The following is an 18,391-nucleotide window of genomic DNA, read 5'->3' as shown; positions in this document are numbered from 1 at the left end:
CTCTCAACCACCTGCATGTCTTTTGTTGCAACGTCTGATCACCCTGTGACACATGAGGAAGTTGGTCATCTTCAGCTGCTGCTGCTTTGTTGGCAGACACGAAGTGATCTTAGAGTCTCAGTTTCAGCTGAAGAGAATAATCACGTCAGGGAAGAAGATGTGCCCACTACTTATCAGCTTTTCTCGGCAATTATCTGGTTACATAGAGGAACTGTATGATTCCAGTACCTTTATAATGCACATTTGTCACAGTTGTGGTTAATTACGGCCACACCACCCTGAAAATGCCTGACCACGTCTGATCTCGGAAGCCAAGCAGGTTTTGGCCTGGTTAGTACTTGGATGGTAGACTCTCTGGGAATACCAGGTGCTGTAAGCTTTTTCTCTTCTCTCTACCACCTGCATGTCTTTTGTTGCAACGTCTGATCACCCTGTGACACATGAGGAAGTTGGTCATCTTCAGCTACTGCTGCTTTGTTGGCAGACACAAAGTGATCTGAGAGTCTCAGTTTCAGCTGCAGAGAATAATCACGTCAGGGAAGAAGATGTGCCCACTACAAGTCAGCCTTTCTCGGAAATGATCTGGTTGCATAGAGGAACCGTATGATTCCAGTACCTATATAATGCACATTTGTCAGAGACATTGTTGCTTACGGCCACACCACCCTGAACATGCCCGACCTCGTCTGATCTCGGAAGCCAAGGAGGGTTGGGCGTGGTTAGTACTTGGATGGAAGACCTCTTGGGAATACCAGGTGCTGTAAGCTTTTTCTCTTCTCTCGACCACCTGCATGTCTTTTGTTGCAACGTCTGATCACCCTGTGACACATGAGGAAGTTGGTCATTTTCAGCTGCTGCTGCTTTGTTGGCAGACACGAAGTGATCTGAGAGTCTCAGTTTCAGCTGCAGAGAATGATCACATGAGGGAAGAAGATTTGCCCACTACAAGTCTGCCTTTCTCGGCAATTATCTGGTTACATAGAGGAACCGTATGATTCCAGTACCTATATAATGCACATTTGTCACAGACATTGTTGCTTACGGCCACACCACCCTGAACATGCCCGACCTCGTCTGATCTCGGTAGCTAAGGAGGGTTGGGCCTGGTTAGTACTTAAATGGGAGACCGCTTGGGAATACCAGGAGCTGTAAGCTTTTTGTCTTCTCTCGACCACCTGCATGTCTTTTGTTGCAACGTCTGATCACCCTGTGACACATGAGGAAGTTGGTCATCTTCAGCTGCTGCTGCTTCTTTGTTGGCAGACACGAAGTGATCTGAGAGTCTCAATTTCAGCTGCAGAGAATAATCACATCAGGGAAGAAGATGTGCCCACTACAAGTCAGCCTTTCTCGGCAATTATCTGGTTACATAGAGGAAGTGTATGATTCCAGTACCTATATAATGCACATTTGTCACAGATATTGTTGCTTACGGCCACACCACCCTGAATAAGCTCGACCTCATCTGATCTTGGAAGTCAAGCAGGTTTGGGCCTGGTTAGTACTTGGGTGGGAGACTGCTTGGGAATACCAGGTGCTGTAAGCTTTTTCTCTTCTCTCTACCACCTGCATGTCTTTTGTTGCAACGTCTGATCACCCTTTGACACATGAGGAAGTTGGTCATCTTCAGCTGCTGCTGCTTTGTTGGCAGACACAAAGTGATCTGAGAGTCTAATTTTCAGCTGGAGAGAATTATCACGTCAGGGAAGAAGATGTGCCCACTACATATCAGCCTTTCTCGGCAATTATCTGGTTACATAGAGGAAGTGTATGATTCCATTGCCTATATAATGCACATTTGTCACGGAGATTGTTACTTACGGCCAAACCACCCTGAATATGTCTGACCTTGTCTGATCTTGGAACCCAAGCAGGGTTGGACCTGGTTAGTACTTGAATGGGAGACCCCTTGGGAATGCCAGGTGCTTTAAGCTTTTTCTCTTCTCTCTACCACCTGCATGTATTTTGTTGCAAGGTCTGATCGCCCTGTGACACATGAGGAAGTTGGTCATCTTCAGCTGCTGCTGCTTTGTTGGCAGACACGAAGTGATCTGAGAGTCTCAATTTCAGCTGCAGAGAATAATCACGTCAGGGAAGAAGATGTGCCCACTACAAGTCAGCCTTTCTCGGCAATTATCTGGTTACATAGAGGAAGTGTATGATTCCAGTACCTATATAATGCACATTTGTCACAGTTATGGTTGCTTACGGCCACACCACCCTGAACATGCCCGACCTCGTCTGATCTCGGAAGCCAAGGAGGGTTGGGCCTGGTTAGTACTTAAATGGGAGACGGCTTGGGAATACCAGGTGCTGTAAGCTTTTTCTCTTCTCTCTACCACCTGCATGTCTTTTGTTGCAACGTCTGATCACCCTGTGACACATGAGGAAGTTGGTCATCTTCAGCTGCTGCTGCTTTGTTGGCAGACACAAAGTGATCTGAGAGTCTCAGTTTCAGCTGCAGAGAATAATCACATCAGGGAAGAAGATGTGCCCACTACAAGTCAGCCTTTCTCGGCAATTATCTGGTTACATAGAGGAACCGTATGATTCCAGTACCTATATAATGCACATTTGTCACAGACCATGTTGCTTACGGCCACACCACCCTGAACATGCCCGACCTCGTCTGATCTCGGAAGCCAAGGAGGGTTGGGCTTGGTTAGTACTTAAATGGGAGACTGCTTGGGAATACCAGGTGCTGTAAGCTTTATCTCTTCTCTGGACCACCTGAATGTCTTTTGTGGCAACGTCTGATCCTCCTGTGACACATGAGGAAGTTGGTCATCTTCAGCTGCTGCTGCTTCTTTGTTGGCAGACACGAAGTGATCTGATAGTCTCAATTTCAGCTGCAGAGAATAATCACATCAGGGAAGAAGATGTGCCCACTACAAGTCAGCCTTTCTCGGCAATTATCTGGTTACATAGAGGAAGTGTATGATTCCAGTACCTATATAATGCACATTTGTCACAGATATTGTTGCTTACGGCCACACCACCCTGAATAAGCCCGACCTCGTCTGATCTTGGAAGTCAAGCAGGTTTGGGCCTGGTTAGTACTTGGATGGGAGACTGCTTGGGAATACCAGGTGCTGTAAGCTTTTTCTCTTCTCTCTACCACCTGCATGTCTTTTGTTGCAACGTCTGATCACCCTGTGACACATGAGGAAGTTGGTCATCTTCAGCTGCTGCTGCTTTGTTGGCAGACACAAAGTGATCTGAGAGTCTCATTTTCAGCTGGAGAGAATTATCACGTCAGGGAAGAAGATGTGCCCACTACATATCAGCCTTTCTCGGCAATTATCTGGTTACATAGAGGAAGTGTATGATTCCATTGCCTATATAATGCACATTTGTCACGGAGATTGTTACTTATGGCCAAACCACCCTGAATATGTCTGACCTTGTCTGATCTCGGAAGCCAAGGGGGGCTGGGCCTGGTTAGTACTTTGATGGGACACCGCTTGGGAATACCAGGTGCTGTAAGCTTTTTCTCTTCTCTCTACCACCTACATGTCTTTTGTTGCAATGTCTGATCGCCCTGTGACACATGAGGAAGTTGGTCATCTTCAGCTGCTGCTGCTTTGTTAGCAGACACGAAGTGATCTGAGAGTCTCAGTTTCAGCTGCAGAGAATAATAACATCAAGGAAGAAGATGTGCCCACAACAAGTTAGCCTTTCTCTGCAATTATCTGGTTACATAGAGGAACTGTATTATTCCAGTTCCTATATAATGCACATTTTTCACAGACATTGTTACTTACGGCCACACCACCCTGAATATGCCCGACCTCAACTGATCTCGGAACCCAAGCAGGGTTGGGCCTGGTTAGTACTTGAATGGGAGACCCCTTGGGAATGCCAGGTGCTGTAAGCTTTTTCTCTTCTCTCTACCACCTGCATGTATTTTGTTGCAAGGTCTGATCGCCCTCTGACACATGAGGAAGTTGGTCATCTTCAGCTGCTGCTGCTTTGTTGGCAGACACGAAGTGATCTGAGAGTCTCATTTTCAGCTGGAGAGAATAATCACGTCAGGGAAGAAGATGTGCCCACTATTTATCAGCCTTTCTCTGCAATTATCTGGTAATATAGAGGAAACGTATGATTCCAGTACCTATACAATTTACATTTGTCACAGACATTGTTGCTTACGGCCACACCACCCTGAATATGCCCGACCTCGTCTGATCTCGGAAGCCAAGCAGGGTTGTGCCTGGTTAGTACTTGGATGGGAGACTGCTTGGGATTATCAGGTGCTGTAAGCTTTTTCTCTTCTCTCAACCACCTGCATGTCTTTTGTTGCAACGTCTGATCACCCTGTGACACATGAGGAAGTTGGTCATCTTCATTTTCTGCTGCTTTGTTGGCAGACACGAAGTGATCTTAGAGTCTCATTTTCAGCTGGAGAAAATTATCACGTCAGGGAACAAGATGTGCCCACTATATATCAGACTTTTTCGGCAATTATCTTGTTACATAGAGGAACCATATGATTCCATTGCCTATATAATGCACATTTGTCACAGAGATTGTTGCTTACGGCCAAACCACCCTGAATATGCCCAATCTCGTGTGATCTCAGAAGCCAAGGAGGGTTGGGCCTGGTTAGTACTTTGATGAGAGACCGCTTGGGAATACCAGGTGCTGTAAGCTTTTTCTCTTCTCTGGACCACCTGAATGTCTTTTGTTGCAACGTCTGACCACCCTGTGACACATGAGGAAGTTGGTCATCTTCAGCTGCTGCTGCTTTGTTGGCAGACATGAAGTGATCTGAGAGTCTCAGTTTCAGTTGCAGAGAATGATCACATCAGAGAAGATGATTTACCCGCTACACATCAGCCTTTCTCGGCAATTATCTGGTTGCATAGAGGAACCATATGATTCCAGTACCTATATAATGCACATTTGTCAGAGACATTGTTACTTACGGCCACACCACCCTGAATATGCCAGACCTTGACTGATCTCAGAACCCAAGCAGGGTTGTACCTGGTTAGTACTTGGATGGGAGACAGCTTGGGAATACCAGGTGCTGTAAGCTTTTTCTCTTCTCTCTACAACCTGCATGTCTTTTGTTGCAACGTCTGATCACCCTGTGACACATGAGGAAGTTGGTCATCTTCAGCTGCTGCTGCTTTGTTGATAGACACGAGGTGATCTGAGAGTCTCAGTTTCAGCTGAAGAGAATAATCACATCAAGGAGGAAGATGAACCCACTACAAGTCAGCCTTTTTCGGCAATTATCTGGTTACACAGAGGAAGTGTATGATTCCAGTACCTATATAATGCACATTTGTCACCGATATTGTTGCTTACGGCCACACCACCCTGAATAAGCCCGACCTCGTCTGATCTCGGAAGCCAAGCAGGGTTGGGCCTGGTTAGTACTTGAATGGTAGACCGCTTGGGAATACCAGGTGCTGTAAGCTTTTTCTCTTCTCTCGACCACCTGCATGTCTTTTGTTGCAACGTCTGATCACCCTGTGACACATGAGGAAGTTGGTCATCTTCAGCTTCTGCTGCTTTGTTGGCAGACACGAAGTGATCTGAGAGTCTCAGTTTCAGCTGAAGAGAATGATCACATCAGAGAAGATGATATGCCCGCTACACATCAGCCTTTCTGGGCAATTATCTGGTTGCATAGAGGAATTGTATGATTCCAGTACCTATATAATGCACATTTGTCAGAGACATTGTTGCTTACGGCCACACCACCCTGAACATGCCCGACCTCGTCTGATCTCGGAAGCTAAGCAGGTTTGAGCCTGCTTAGTGCTTGGATGGGAGACTGCTTGGGAATACCAGGTGCTGTAAGCTTCTTCTCTTCTCTCTACCACCTGCATGTCTTTTGTTGCAACGTCTGATCACCCTGTGACACATGAGGAAGTTGGTCATCTTCAGCTGCTGCTGCTTTGTTGGCAGACACAAAGTGATCTGAGAGTCTCAGTTTCAGTTGCAGAGAATAATCACGTCAGGGAAGAAGATGTGCCCACTACAAGTCAGCCTTTCTCTGCAATTATCTGGTTACATAGAAGAAGTGTATGATTCCAGTACCTATATAATGCACATTTGTCACAGCTATTGTTGCTTACGGCCGCACCACCCTGAATATGCCTGACCTCGTCTGATCTTGGAAGAAAAGCAGGGTTGGGCCTGGTTAGTACTTGGATGGGAGACCACTTCGGAATACCAGGTGCTGTAAGCTTTTTCTCTTCTCTCTACCACCTGCATGTCTTTTGTTGCAACGTCTGATCACCCTGTGACACATGAGGAAGTTGGTCATCTTCAGCTGCTGCTGCTTTGTTGGCTGACACGAAGTGATCTGAGAGTCTCAGTTTCAGCTGGAGAGAATAATCACATCAGGGAAGATGATATGCCCGCTACACATCAGCCTTTCTCGGCAATTATCTGGTTGCATAGAGGAACCGTATGATTCCAGTACCTATATAATGCACATTTGTCAGAGACATTGTTGCTTACGGCCACACAACCCTGAACATGCCTGACCTCGTCTGATCTCGGAAGCCAAGCACAGTTTGGCCTGGTTTGTACTTGGATGGAAGACCTCTTGGGAATACGAGGTGCTGTAAGCTTTTTCTCTTCTCTGTACCACCTGCATGTCTTTTGTTGCAACGTCTGATCACCCTGTGACACATGAGGAAGTTGGTCATCTTCAGCTTCTGCTGCTTTGTTGGCAGACACAAAGTGATCTGAGAGTCTCAGTTTCAGCTCGAGAGAATAATCACGTCAGGGAAGAAGATGTGCCCACTACTTATCAGCTTTTCTTGGCAATTATCTGGTTACATAGAGGAACTGTATGATTCCAGTACCTATATAATGCACATTTGTCACAGTTATGCTTGCTTACGGCCACACCACCCTGAACATACCCGACCTCGTCTGATCTCGGAAGCCAAGGAGGGTTGGGCGTGGTTAATACTTGGATGGAAGACCTCTTGGGAATACCAGGTGCTGTAAGCTTTTTCTCTTCTCTCGACCACCTGCATGTCTTTTAGAAGATTTGCCCACTACAAGTCAGCCTTTCTCGGCAATTATCTGGTTACATAGAGGAACCGTATGATTCCAGTACCTATATAATGCACATTTGTCACAGACATAGTTGCTTACGGCCACACCACCCTGAACATGCCCGACCTCGTCTGATCTCGGTAGCCAAGGAGGGTTGGGCCTGGTTAGTACTTAAATGGGAGACCGCTTGGGAATACCAGGAGCTTTAAGCTTTTTGTCTTCTCTCGACCACCTGCATGTCTTTTGTTGCAACGTCTGATCACCCTGTGACACATGAGGAAGTTGGTCATCTTCAGCTGCTGCTGCTTTGTTGGCAGACACGAAGTGATCTGAGAGTCTCAGTTTCAGTTGCAGAGAATAATCACATCAGGGAAGAAGATGTGCCCATAACAAGTCAGCCTTTCTCTGCAATTATCTGGTTACATAGAGGAATTGTATGATTCCAGTACCTATATAATGCACATTTGTCACAGAAATTGTTCCTTACGGCCACACCACCCTGAATAAGCCCGACCTCGTCTGATCTCGGAAGCCAAGGAGGGTTGGGCCTGGTTAGTACTTTAATGGGAGACTGCTTGGGAATACCAGGTGCTGTAAGCGTTTTCTCTTCTCTCTACAACCTGCATGTCTTTTGTTGCAACGTCTGATCACCCTGTGACACATGAGGAAGTTGGTCATCTTCAGCTGCTGCTGCTTTGTTGGCAGACACAAAGTGATCTGAGAGTCTCAGTTTCAGTTGCAGAGAATGATCACATCAGAGAAGATGATTTGCCCGCTACACATCAGCCTTTCTCGGCAATTATCTGGTTGCATAGAGGAACCGTATGATTCCAGTACCTATATAATGCACATTTGTCAGAGACATTGTTGCTTACGGCCACACCACCCTGAATAAGCCCAACCTCGTCTGATCTCGGACACCAAGAAGGTTGTACCTGGTTAGTACTTGGATGGGAGACAGCTTGGGAATACCAGGTGCTGTAAGCTTTTTCTCTTCTCTCTACCACCTGCATGTCTTTTGTTGCAACGTCTGATCATCCTGTGACACGTGAAGAAGTTGGTCATCTTCAGCTGCTGCTGCTTTGTTGATAGACACGAGGTGATCTGAGAGTCTCAGTTTCAGCTGAAGAGAATAATCACATCAAGGAGGAAGATGAACCCACTACAAGTCAGCGTTTTTCGGCAATTATCTGGTTACACAGAGGAAGTGTATGATTCCAGTACCTATATATTGCACATTTGTCACCGATATTGTTGCTTACGGCCACACCACCCTGAATAAGCCCGACCTCGTCTGATCTCGGAAGCCAAGCAGGGTTGGGCCTGGTTAGTACTTGAATGGTAGACCGCTTGGGAATACCAGGTGCCTTAAGCTTTTTCTCTTCTCTCTACCACCTGCATGTCTTTTGTTGCAACGTCTGATCACCCTGTGACACATGAGGAAGTTGGTCATCTTCAGCTTCTGCTGCTTTGTTGGCAGACACGAAGTGATCTGAGAGTCTCATTTTCAGCTGAAGAGAATGATCACATCAGAGAAGATGATATGCCCGCTACACATCAGCCTTTCTCGGCAATTATCTGGTTGCATAGAGGAACCGTCTGATTCCACTACCTATATAATGCACATTTGTCAGAGACATTGTTGCTTACGGCCACACCACCCTGAACATGCCCGACCTCGTCTGATCTCGGAAGCCAAGCAGGGTTGAGCCTGCTTAGTACTTGGATGGGAGACTGCTTGGGAATACCAGGTGCTGTAAGCTTCTTCTCTCCTCTCTACCACCTGCATGTCTTTTGTTGCAACGTCTGATCACCCTGTGACACATGAGGAAGTTGGTCATCTTCAGCAGCTGCTGCTTCTTTGTTGGCAGACACGAAGTGATCTGAGAGTCTCAGTTTCAGCTGCAGAGAATAATCACATCAGGGAAGAAGATGTGCCCACTACAAGTCAGCCTTTCTCTGCAATTATCTGGTTACATAGAAGAAGTGTATGATTCCAGTACCTATATAATGCACATTTGTCACAGCTATTGTTGCTTACGGCCGCACCACCCTGAATATGCCCGACCTCGTCTGATCTTGGAAGCCAAGGAGGGTTGGGCGTGGTTAGTACTTGGATGGAAGACCTCTTGGGAATACCAGGTACTGTAAGCGTTTTCTCTTCTCTCTACCACCTGCATGTCTTTTGTTGCAACGCCTGATCACCCTGTGACACATGAGGAAGTTGGTCATCTTCAGCTGCTGCTTCTTTGTTGGCAGACACGAAGTGATCTGAGAGTCTCAATTTCAGCTGCAGAGAATAATCACATCAGGGAAGAAGATGTGCCCACTACAAGTCAGCCTTTCTCGGCAATTATCTGGTTGCATAGAGGAACCGTATGATTCCAGTACCTATATAATGCACATTTGTCAGAGACATTGTTGCTTACGGCCACACAACCCTGAACATGCCCGACCTCGTCTGATCTCGGAAGCCAAGCACAGTTGGGCCTGGTTTGTACTTGGATGGAAGACCTCTTGGTCATCTTCAGCTACTGCTGCTTTGTTGGCAGACACGAAGTGATCTGAGAGTCTCAGTTTCAGTTGCAGAGAATGATCACATGAGGGAAGAAGATTTGCCCACTACAAGTCTGCCTTTCTCGGCAATTATCTGGTTACATAGAGGAACCGTATGATTCCAGTACCTATATAATGCACATTTGTCACAGACATTGTTGCTTACGGCCACACCACCCTGAACATCCCCGACCTCGTCTGATCTCGGTAGCCAAGGACGGTTGGGCCTGGTTAGTACTTAAATGGAAGACCGCTTGGGAATACCAGGAGCTGTAAGCTTTTTGTCTTCTCTCGACCACCTGCATGTCTTTTGTTGCAACGTCTGATCACCCTGTGACACATGAGGAAGTTGGTCATCTTCAGCTGCTGCTGCTTCTTTGTTGGCAGACACGAAGTGATCTGAGAGTCTCAATTTCAGCTGCAGAGAATAATCACATCAGGGAAGAAGATGTGCCCACTACAAGTCAGCCTTTCTCGGCAATTATCTGGTTACATAGAGGAAGTGTATGATTCCAGTACCTATATAATGCACATTTGTCACAGATATTGTTGCTTACGGCCACACCACCCTGAATAAGCCCGACCTCGTCTGATCTTGGAAGTCAAGCAGGTTTGGGCCTGGTTAGTACTTGGATGGGAGACTGCTTGGGAATACCAGGTGCTGTAAGCTTTTTCTCTTCTCTCTACCACCTGCATGTCTTTTGTTGCAACGTCTGATCACCCTTTGACACATGAGGAAGTTGGTCATCTTCAGCTGCTGCTGCTTTGTTGGCAGACACAAAGTGATCTGAGAGTCTCATTTTCAGCTGGAGAGAATTATCACGTCAGGGAAGAAGATGTGCCCACTACATATCAGCCTTTCTCGGCAATTATCTGGTTACATAGAGGAAGTGTATGATTCCATTGCCTATATAATGCACATTTGTCACGGAGATTGTTACTTACGGCCGCACCACCCTGAATATGCCCGACCTCGTCTGATCTTGGAAGCCAAGGAGGGTTGGGCGTGGTTAGTACTTGGATGGAAGACCTCTTGGGAATACCAGGTGCTGTAAGCTTTTTCTCTTCTCTCTACCACCTGCATGTCTTTTGTTGCAACGTCTGATCACCCTTTGACACATGAGGAAGTTGGTCATCTTCAGCTGCTGCTGCTTTGTTGGCAGACACAAAGTGATCTGAGAGTCTCAATTTTCAGCTGGAGAGAATTATGACGTCAGGTAAGAAGATGTGCCCACTACATATCAGCCTTTCTCGGCAATTATCTGGTTACATAGAGGAAGTGTATGATTCCATTGCCTATATAATGCACATTTGTCACGGAGATTGTTACTTACGGCCAAACCACCCTGAATATGTCTGACCTTGTCTGATCTTGGAACCCAAGCAGGGTTGGACCTGGTTAGTACTTGAATGGGAGACCCCTTGGGAATGCCAGGTGCTTTAAGCTTTTTCTCTTCTCTCTACCACCTGCATGTATTTTGTTGCAAGGTCTGATCGCCCTGTGACACATGAGGAAGTTGGTCATCTTCAGCTGCTGCTGCTTTGTTGGCAGACACGAAGTGATCTGAGAGTCTCAATTTCAGCTGCAGAGAATAATCACGTCAGGGAAGAAGATGTGCCCACTACAAGTCAGCCTTTCTCGGCAATTATCTGGTTACATAGAGGAAGTGTATGATTCCAGTACCTATATAATGCACATTTGTCACAGATATTGTTGCTTACGGCCACACCACCCTGAATAAGCCCGACCTCGTCTGATCTTGGAAGTCAAGCAGGTTTGGGCCTGGTTAGTACTTAGATGGGAGACTGTCTGGGAATACCAGGTGCTGTAAGCTTTTTCTCTTCTCTCTACCACCTGCATGTCTTTTGTTGCAACGTCTGATCACCCTTTGACACATGAGGAAGTTGGTCATCTTCAGCTGCTGCTGCTTTGTTGGCAGACACAAAGTGATCTGAGAGTCTAATTTTCAGCTGGAGAGAATTATCACGTCAGGGAAGAAGATGTGCCCACTACATATCAGCCTTTCTCGGCAATTATCTGGTTACATAGAGGAAGTGTATGATTCCAGTACCTATATATTGCACATTTGTCACCGATATTGTTGCTTACGGCCACACCACCCTGAATAAGCCCGACCTCGTCTGATCTCGGAAGCCAAGCAGGGTTGGGCCTGGTTAGTACTTGAATGGTAGACCGCTTGGGAATACCAGGTGCCTTAAGCTTTTTCTCTTCTCTCTACCACCTGCATGTCTTTTGTTGCAACGTCTGATCACCCTGTGACACATGAGGAAGTTGGTCATCTTCAGCTTCTGCTGCTTTGTTGGCAGACACGAAGTGATCTGAGAGTCTCAGTTTCAGCTGAAGAGAATGATCACATCAGAGAAGATGATATGCCCGCTACACATCAGCCTTTCTCGGCAATTATCTGGTTGCATAGAGGAACCGTATGATTCCACTACCTATATAATGCACATTTGTCAGAAACATTGTTGCTTACGGCCACACCACCCTGAACATGCCCGACCTCGTCTGATCTCGGAAGCCAAGCAGGGTTGAGCCTGCTTAGTACTTGGATGGGAGACTGCTTGGGAATACCAGGTGCTGTAAGCTTCTTCTCTTCTCTCTACCACCTGCATGTCTTTTGTTGCAACGTCTGATCATCCTGTGACACATGAGGAAGTTGGTCATCTTCAGGAGCTGCTGCTTCTTTGTTGGCAGACACGAAGTGATCTGAGAGTCTCAGTTTCAGCTGCAGAGAATAATCACATCAGGGAAGAAGATGTGCCCACTACAAGTCAGCCTTTCTCTGCAATTATCTGGTTACATAGAAGAAGTGTATGATTCCAGTACCTATATAATGCACATTTGTCACAGCTTTTGTTGCTTACGGCCGCACCACCCTGAATATGCCCGACCTCGTCTGATCTTGGAAGCCAAGGAGGGTTGGGCGTGGTTAGTACTTGGATGGAAGACCTCTTGGGAATACCAGGTACTGTAAGCGTTTTCTCTTCTCTCTACCACCTGCATGTCTTTTGTTGCAACGCCTGATCACCCTGTGACACATGAGGAAGTTGGTCATCTTCAGCTGCTGCTTCTTTGTTGGCAGACACGAAGTGATCTGAGAGTCTCAATTTCAGCTGCAGAGAATGATCACATCAGAGAAGAAGATGTGCCCACTACAAGTCAGCCTTTCTCGGCAATTATCTGGTTGCATAGAGGAACTGTATGATTTCAGTACCTATATAATGCACATTTGTCAGAGACATTGTTGCTTACGGCCACACAACCCTGAACATGCCCGACCTCGTCTGATCTCGGAAGCCAAGCACAGTACGGCCTGGTTTGTACTTGGATGGAAGACCTCTTGGTCATCTTCAGCTACTGCTGCTTTGTTGGCAGACACGAAGTGATCTGAGAGTCTCAGTTTCAGTTGCAGAGAATGATCACATGAGGGAAGAAGATTTGCCCACTACAAGTCTGCCTTTCTCGGCAATTATCTGGTTACATAGAGGAACCGTATGATTCCAGTACCTATATAATGCACATTTGTCACAGACATTGTTGCTTACGGCCACACCACCCTGAACATGCCCGACCTCGTCTGATCTCGGTAGCCAAGGACGGTTGGGCCTGGTTAGTACTTAAATGGGAGACCGCTTGGGAATACCAGGAGCTGTAAGCTTTTTGTCTTCTCTCGACCACCTGCATGTCTTTTGTTGCAACGTCTGATCACCCTGTGACACATGAGGAAGTTGGTCATCTTCAGCTGCTGCTGCTTCTTTGTTGGCAGACACGAAGTGATCTGAGAGTCTCAATTTCAGCTGCAGAGAATAATCACATCAGGGAAGAAGATGTGCCCACTACAAGTCAGCCTTTCTCGGCAATTATCTGGTTACATAGAGGAAGTGTATGATTCCAGTACCTATATAATGCACATTTGTCACAGTTATGGTTGCTTACGGCCACACCACCCTGAACATACCCGACCTCGTCTGATCTCGGAAGCCAAGGAGGGTTGGGCGTGCTTAGTACTTGGATGGAAGACCTCTTGGGAATACCAGGTGCTGTAAGCTTTTTCTCTTCTCTCGACCACCTGCATGTCTTTTGTTGCAATGTCTGATCACCCTGTGACACATGAGGAAGGTGGTCATCTTCAGCTGCTGCTGCTTTGTTGGCAGACACAAAGTGATCTGAGAGTCTCAGTTTCAGTTGCAGAGAATGATCACATCAGAGAAGATGATATGCCCGCTACACATCAGCCTTTCTCGGCAATTATCTGGTTGCATAGAGGAACCGTATGATTCCAGTACCTATATAATGCACATTTGTCAGAGACATTGTTGCTTACGGCCACACCACCCTGAACATGCCCGACCTTGTCTGATCTCGGAATTATAGCACGGTTGGTCCTGGTTAGTACTTGGATGGGAGTCCGCTTGGGAATACCAGTTGCTGTAAGCTTCTTCTCTTCTCTCTACCACCTGCATGTCTTTTGTTGCAACGTCTGATCATCCTGTGACACATGAGGAAGTTGGTCATCTTCAGCAGCTGCTGCTGCTTTGTTGGCAGACACGAAGTGATCTGAGAGTCTCAGTTTCAGCTGCAGAGAATAATCACATCAGGGAAGAAGATGTGCCCACTACAAGTTAGCCTTTCTCTGCAATTATCTGGTTACATAGAGGAAGTGTATGGTTCCAGTACTTATATAATGCACATTTGTCACAGATATTGTTGCTTACGGCCACACCACCCTGAATAAACCAGACCTCGTCTGATCTTGGAAGCAAAGCAGGGTTGGGCCTGTTTAGTACTTGGATGGGAGACCACTTGGGAATACCAAGTGCTGTAAGCTTTTTCTCTTCTCTCAACCACCTGCATGTCTTTTGTTGCAACGTCTGATCACCCTGTGACACATGAGGAAGGTGGTCATCTTCAGCTGCTGCTGCTTTGTTGGCAGACACGAAGTGATCTGAGAGTCTCATTTTCAGTTGGAGAGAATTATCACGTCAGGGAAGAAGATGTACCCAATACATATCAGCCTTTCTCGGCAATTATCTGGTTACATAGAGGAACCATATGATTCCAGTGCCTATATAATGCACATTTGTCAGATATGTTGTTGCTTACGGCCACACCACCCTGAACATGCCCGACCTCGTCTGATCTCAGAAGCCAAGCAGGGTTGGTCCTGGTTAGTACTTGGATGGGAGACTGCTTGGGAATACCAGGTGCTGTAAGCTTCTTCTCTTCTCTCTACCACCTGCATGTCTTTTGTTGCAACGTCTGATCACCCTGTGACACATGAGGAAGGTGGTCATCTTCAGCTGCTGCTGCTTTGTTGGCAGACACGAAGTGATCTGAGAGTCTCAGTTTAAGTTGCAGAGAATGACCACATCAGAGAAGATGATATGCCCGCTACACATCAGCCTTTCTCGGCAATTATCTGATTGCATAGAGGAACCGTATGATTCCAGTACCTATATAATGCACATTTGTCAGAGACATTGTTGCTTACGGCCTCACCACCCTGAACATGCCTGACCTCGTCTGATCTTGCAAGCCAAGCAGGGTTGGGCCTGGTTAGTACTTCAATGGGAGACTGCTTGGGAATACCAGGTGCTGTAAGCGTTTTCTCTTCTCTCTACAACCTGCATGTCTTTTGTTGCAACGTCTGATCACCCTGTGACACATGAGGAAGTTGGCCATCTTCAGCTGCTGCTGCTTTGTTGGAAGACACGAAGTGATCTGAGAGTCTCAGTTTCAGCTGAAGAGAATAATCACGTCAGGGAAGAAGATGTGCCCACTACACATCAGCCTTTCTCAGCAATTATCTGGTTGCATAGAGGAACCGTATGATTCCAGTACCTATACAGTTTATATTTGTCACAGACATTGTTGCTTACGGCCACACCACCCTGAATATGCCCGACCTCGTCTGATCTCAGAACCCAAGCAGGGTTGGGCCTTGTTAGTACTTGAATGGGAGACTGCTTGGGAATACCAGGTGCTGTAAATTTTTTCTCTTCTCTCTACCACCTGCATGTCTTTTGTTGCAATGTCTGATCGCCCTGTGACACATGAGGAAGGTGGTCATCTTCAGCTGCTGCTGCTTTGTTGGCAGACACGAAGTGATATGAGAGTCTCAGTTTCAGCTGGAGAGAATAATCACGTCAGGGAAGATGTTTCCACTACTTATCAGCCTTTCTTGGCAATTATCTGGTTGCATAGAGGAACCGTATGATTCCAGTACCTATACAGTTTATATTTGTCACAGACATTGTTGCTTACGGCCACACCACCCTGAATATGCCCGACCTCGTCTGATCTCGGAAGCCAAGGAGGGTTGGGCCTGGTTAGTACTTCAATGGGAGACTGCTTGGGAATACCAGGTGCTGTAAGCGTTTTCTCTTCTCTCTACAACCTGCATGTCTTTTGTTGCAACGTCTGATCACCCTGTGACACATGAGGAAGTTGGTCATCTTCAGCTGCTGCTGCTTTGTTGGAAGACACGAAGTGATCTGAGAGTCTCAGTTTCAGCTGAAGAGAATAATCACGTCAGGAAAGAAGATGTGCCCACTACACATCAGCCTTTCTCAGCAATTATCTGGTTACATAGAGGAACCGTATGATTCCTGTACTTATATAATGCACATTTGTCACAGACATTGTTGCTTACGGCCACACCACCCTCAATATGCCTGACCTCGTCTGATCTCGGAAGCCAAGCAGGGCTGGGCCTGGTTAGTACTTGGGTGGGAGACCGCTTGAAAATACCATTTGCTGTAAGCTTTTTCTCTTCTCTCTACAACCTGCATGTCTTTTGTTGCAACGTCTGATCACCCTGTGACACATGAGGAAGTTGGTCATCTTCAGCTGCTGCTGCTGCTTTGTTGGCAGACATGAAGTGATCTGAGAGTCTCAGTTTCAGCTCCAGAGAATAATCACATCAAGGAGGAAGATGTGCCCACTAAGAGTCAGCCTTTCTCGGCAATTATCTGGTTACATAGAGGAAGTGTATGATTCCAGTACCTATATAATACACATTTGTACCAGATATTGTTGCTTACCGCCACACCACCCTGAATAAGCTCGACCTCGTCTGATCTCGGAAGCCAAGCAGGGTTGGGCCTGGTTAGTTCTTGAATGGGAGACCGCTTGCGAATACCAGGTGCTGTAAGCTTTTTCTCTTCTCTCTACCACCTGCATGTCTTTTGTTGCAACGTCTGATCACCCTGTGACACATGAGGAAGTTGGTCATCTTCAGCTTCTGCTGCTTTGTTGGCAGACACGAAGTGATCTGAGAGTCTCAGTTTCAGCTGAAGAGAATGATCAAATCAAGAAGGAAGATGTGCCCACTAAGAGTCAGCCTTTCTCGGCAATTATCTGGTTACATAGAGGAAGTGTATGATTCCAGTACCTATATAATACACATTTGTCACAGAGATTGTCGCTTACGGCCACACCACCCTGAATATAATATGCCCGACCTCGTCTGATCTCGGAAGCCAAGCAGGGTTGTGCCTGGTTAGTACTTGGGTGGGAGACTGCTTGGGAATACCAGGTGCTGTAAGCTTTTTCTCTTCTCTCTACCACCTGCATGTCTTTTGTTGTAACATCTGATCACCCTGTGACACATGAGGAAGTTGGTCATCTTCAGCTGCTGCTGCTTTGTTGGCAGACACAAAGTGATCTGAGAGTCTCAGTTTCAGCTGCAGAGAATAATCACATCAGGGAAGAAGATATGCCCACTACACATCAGCCTTTCTCGGCAATTATCTGGTTACATAGAGGAACTGTATGATTCCAGTACCTATATAATGCACATTTGTCAAAGACTTTGTTGCTTACGGCCACACCACCCTGAACATATCCGACCTTGTCCGATCTCGGAAGCCAAGCACGGTTGGGCCTGGTTAGTACTTGGATGGGAGACTGCTTTGGAATACCAGGTGCTGTAAGCTTTTTCTCTTCTCTCGACCACCTGCATGTCTTTTGTTGCAAAGTCTGATCACCCTGTGACACATGAGGAAGTTGGTCATCTTCAGCTGCTGCTGCTTTGTTGGCAGACACGAAGTGATCTGAGAGTCTCAGTTTCAGCTGCAGAGAATTATCACATCAGGGAAGAAGATGTGCCCACTACAAGTCAGCCTTTCTCTGCAATTATCTGGTTACATAAATGAACTGTATGATTCCAGTACCTATATAATGCACATTTGTCACAGTTATGGTTACTTACGGCCACACCACCCTGAATATGCCCGACCTCATCTGATCTCGGAAGCCAAGCAGGTTTGGACCTGGTTAGTACTTGGATGGTAGACTGTCTGGGAATACCAGGTGCTGTAAGCTTTTTCTCTTCTCTCTACCACCTGCATGTCTTTTGTTGAAACGTCTGATCACCCTGTGACACATGAGGAAGTTGGTCATCTTCAGCTGCTGCTGCTTTGTTGGCAGACACAAAGTGATCTGAGAGTCTCAGTTTCAGCTGCAGAGAATAATCACATCAGGGAAGAAGATGTGCCCACTACAAGTTAGCCTTTCTCGGCAATTATCTGGTTACATAGAGGAACTGTATTATTCCAGTACCTATATAATGCACATTTGTCACAGACATTGTTGCTTACGGACACACCACCCTGAACATGCCCGACCTCGTCTGATCTTGGAAGCCAAGCAGGGTTGGGCCTTGTTAGTACTTGAATGGGAGACAGCTTGGGAATACCAGGTGCTGTAAGCTTTTTCTCTTCTCTCAACCACCTGCATGTCTTTTGTTGCAACGTCTGATCACCCTGTGACACATGAGGA

At 46.5% G+C, this 18,391-nt stretch overlaps 1 non-coding gene and 43 pseudogenes across 1 annotated transcript; all 44 read left to right on the top strand.

The window, feature by feature from the left end:
- The first annotated feature begins 260 nt into the window (after window positions 1–260).
- LOC140295203 (5S ribosomal RNA) lies at window positions 261–379 on the top strand (annotated as a pseudogene).
- Window positions 380–648: 269 nt separating this feature from the next.
- LOC140305455 (5S ribosomal RNA) lies at window positions 649–767 on the top strand (annotated as a pseudogene).
- A 269-nt stretch (window positions 768–1,036) lies between these two features.
- On the top strand, window positions 1,037–1,155 carry LOC140300062 (5S ribosomal RNA; annotated as a pseudogene).
- A 272-nt stretch (window positions 1,156–1,427) lies between these two features.
- Window positions 1,428–1,546, top strand: LOC140309578 (5S ribosomal RNA; annotated as a pseudogene).
- Window positions 1,547–1,815: 269 nt separating this feature from the next.
- LOC140297110 (5S ribosomal RNA) lies at window positions 1,816–1,934 on the top strand (annotated as a pseudogene).
- A 269-nt stretch (window positions 1,935–2,203) lies between these two features.
- On the top strand, window positions 2,204–2,322 carry LOC140312670 (5S ribosomal RNA; annotated as a pseudogene).
- A 269-nt stretch (window positions 2,323–2,591) lies between these two features.
- Window positions 2,592–2,710, top strand: LOC140309992 (5S ribosomal RNA; annotated as a pseudogene).
- Window positions 2,711–2,982: 272 nt separating this feature from the next.
- LOC140297727 (5S ribosomal RNA) lies at window positions 2,983–3,101 on the top strand (annotated as a pseudogene).
- Window positions 3,102–3,370: 269 nt separating this feature from the next.
- LOC140295135 (5S ribosomal RNA) lies at window positions 3,371–3,489 on the top strand (annotated as a pseudogene).
- A 269-nt stretch (window positions 3,490–3,758) lies between these two features.
- On the top strand, window positions 3,759–3,877 carry LOC140299221 (5S ribosomal RNA; annotated as a pseudogene).
- Window positions 3,878–4,146: 269 nt separating this feature from the next.
- On the top strand, window positions 4,147–4,265 carry LOC140272289 (5S ribosomal RNA; annotated as a pseudogene).
- Window positions 4,266–4,534: 269 nt separating this feature from the next.
- On the top strand, window positions 4,535–4,653 carry LOC140290770 (5S ribosomal RNA; annotated as a pseudogene).
- Window positions 4,654–5,310: 657 nt separating this feature from the next.
- On the top strand, window positions 5,311–5,429 carry LOC140297883 (5S ribosomal RNA). The gene has a single exon (XR_011913579.1). It is a non-coding gene; the product is annotated as a 5S ribosomal RNA (ribosomal RNA).
- Window positions 5,430–5,698: 269 nt separating this feature from the next.
- Window positions 5,699–5,817, top strand: LOC140289339 (5S ribosomal RNA; annotated as a pseudogene).
- Window positions 5,818–6,086: 269 nt separating this feature from the next.
- LOC140304942 (5S ribosomal RNA) lies at window positions 6,087–6,205 on the top strand (annotated as a pseudogene).
- Window positions 6,206–6,474: 269 nt separating this feature from the next.
- LOC140292844 (5S ribosomal RNA) lies at window positions 6,475–6,593 on the top strand (annotated as a pseudogene).
- A 269-nt stretch (window positions 6,594–6,862) lies between these two features.
- Window positions 6,863–6,981, top strand: LOC140268807 (5S ribosomal RNA; annotated as a pseudogene).
- Window positions 6,982–7,122: 141 nt separating this feature from the next.
- On the top strand, window positions 7,123–7,241 carry LOC140288969 (5S ribosomal RNA; annotated as a pseudogene).
- A 269-nt stretch (window positions 7,242–7,510) lies between these two features.
- On the top strand, window positions 7,511–7,629 carry LOC140288493 (5S ribosomal RNA; annotated as a pseudogene).
- A 656-nt stretch (window positions 7,630–8,285) lies between these two features.
- LOC140300970 (5S ribosomal RNA) lies at window positions 8,286–8,404 on the top strand (annotated as a pseudogene).
- A 269-nt stretch (window positions 8,405–8,673) lies between these two features.
- On the top strand, window positions 8,674–8,792 carry LOC140300050 (5S ribosomal RNA; annotated as a pseudogene).
- A 272-nt stretch (window positions 8,793–9,064) lies between these two features.
- On the top strand, window positions 9,065–9,183 carry LOC140294094 (5S ribosomal RNA; annotated as a pseudogene).
- A 562-nt stretch (window positions 9,184–9,745) lies between these two features.
- Window positions 9,746–9,864, top strand: LOC140291737 (5S ribosomal RNA; annotated as a pseudogene).
- A 272-nt stretch (window positions 9,865–10,136) lies between these two features.
- Window positions 10,137–10,255, top strand: LOC140297716 (5S ribosomal RNA; annotated as a pseudogene).
- Window positions 10,256–10,524: 269 nt separating this feature from the next.
- LOC140292673 (5S ribosomal RNA) lies at window positions 10,525–10,643 on the top strand (annotated as a pseudogene).
- A 270-nt stretch (window positions 10,644–10,913) lies between these two features.
- On the top strand, window positions 10,914–11,032 carry LOC140297109 (5S ribosomal RNA; annotated as a pseudogene).
- Window positions 11,033–11,301: 269 nt separating this feature from the next.
- Window positions 11,302–11,420, top strand: LOC140308509 (5S ribosomal RNA; annotated as a pseudogene).
- Window positions 11,421–11,689: 269 nt separating this feature from the next.
- Window positions 11,690–11,808, top strand: LOC140300969 (5S ribosomal RNA; annotated as a pseudogene).
- Window positions 11,809–12,077: 269 nt separating this feature from the next.
- On the top strand, window positions 12,078–12,196 carry LOC140300028 (5S ribosomal RNA; annotated as a pseudogene).
- A 272-nt stretch (window positions 12,197–12,468) lies between these two features.
- LOC140294091 (5S ribosomal RNA) lies at window positions 12,469–12,587 on the top strand (annotated as a pseudogene).
- Window positions 12,588–13,149: 562 nt separating this feature from the next.
- Window positions 13,150–13,268, top strand: LOC140280390 (5S ribosomal RNA; annotated as a pseudogene).
- Window positions 13,269–13,540: 272 nt separating this feature from the next.
- LOC140319704 (5S ribosomal RNA) lies at window positions 13,541–13,659 on the top strand (annotated as a pseudogene).
- Window positions 13,660–13,928: 269 nt separating this feature from the next.
- LOC140295848 (5S ribosomal RNA) lies at window positions 13,929–14,047 on the top strand (annotated as a pseudogene).
- A 272-nt stretch (window positions 14,048–14,319) lies between these two features.
- LOC140317619 (5S ribosomal RNA) lies at window positions 14,320–14,438 on the top strand (annotated as a pseudogene).
- A 269-nt stretch (window positions 14,439–14,707) lies between these two features.
- LOC140301019 (5S ribosomal RNA) lies at window positions 14,708–14,826 on the top strand (annotated as a pseudogene).
- A 269-nt stretch (window positions 14,827–15,095) lies between these two features.
- LOC140292645 (5S ribosomal RNA) lies at window positions 15,096–15,214 on the top strand (annotated as a pseudogene).
- A 269-nt stretch (window positions 15,215–15,483) lies between these two features.
- Window positions 15,484–15,602, top strand: LOC140294128 (5S ribosomal RNA; annotated as a pseudogene).
- Window positions 15,603–15,868: 266 nt separating this feature from the next.
- Window positions 15,869–15,987, top strand: LOC140303029 (5S ribosomal RNA; annotated as a pseudogene).
- A 269-nt stretch (window positions 15,988–16,256) lies between these two features.
- On the top strand, window positions 16,257–16,375 carry LOC140294222 (5S ribosomal RNA; annotated as a pseudogene).
- A 272-nt stretch (window positions 16,376–16,647) lies between these two features.
- LOC140286221 (5S ribosomal RNA) lies at window positions 16,648–16,766 on the top strand (annotated as a pseudogene).
- Window positions 16,767–17,035: 269 nt separating this feature from the next.
- On the top strand, window positions 17,036–17,159 carry LOC140268410 (5S ribosomal RNA; annotated as a pseudogene).
- Window positions 17,160–17,428: 269 nt separating this feature from the next.
- LOC140318503 (5S ribosomal RNA) lies at window positions 17,429–17,547 on the top strand (annotated as a pseudogene).
- Window positions 17,548–17,816: 269 nt separating this feature from the next.
- LOC140319455 (5S ribosomal RNA) lies at window positions 17,817–17,935 on the top strand (annotated as a pseudogene).
- A 269-nt stretch (window positions 17,936–18,204) lies between these two features.
- Window positions 18,205–18,323, top strand: LOC140292794 (5S ribosomal RNA; annotated as a pseudogene).
- Window positions 18,324–18,391: the final 68 nt, after the last annotated feature.

Source organism: Leuresthes tenuis, unplaced genomic scaffold, assembly GCF_036924035.1.
Source record: "Leuresthes tenuis unplaced genomic scaffold, fLeuTen1.0.hap1 SCAF_1, whole genome shotgun sequence".
In the NCBI taxonomy this organism is placed as follows: domain Eukaryota; kingdom Metazoa; phylum Chordata; class Actinopteri; order Atheriniformes; family Atherinopsidae; genus Leuresthes; species Leuresthes tenuis.
The sequence above is the reverse complement of the archived record's forward strand: the minus strand, read 5'-3'. Positions and strand labels throughout refer to the sequence as shown.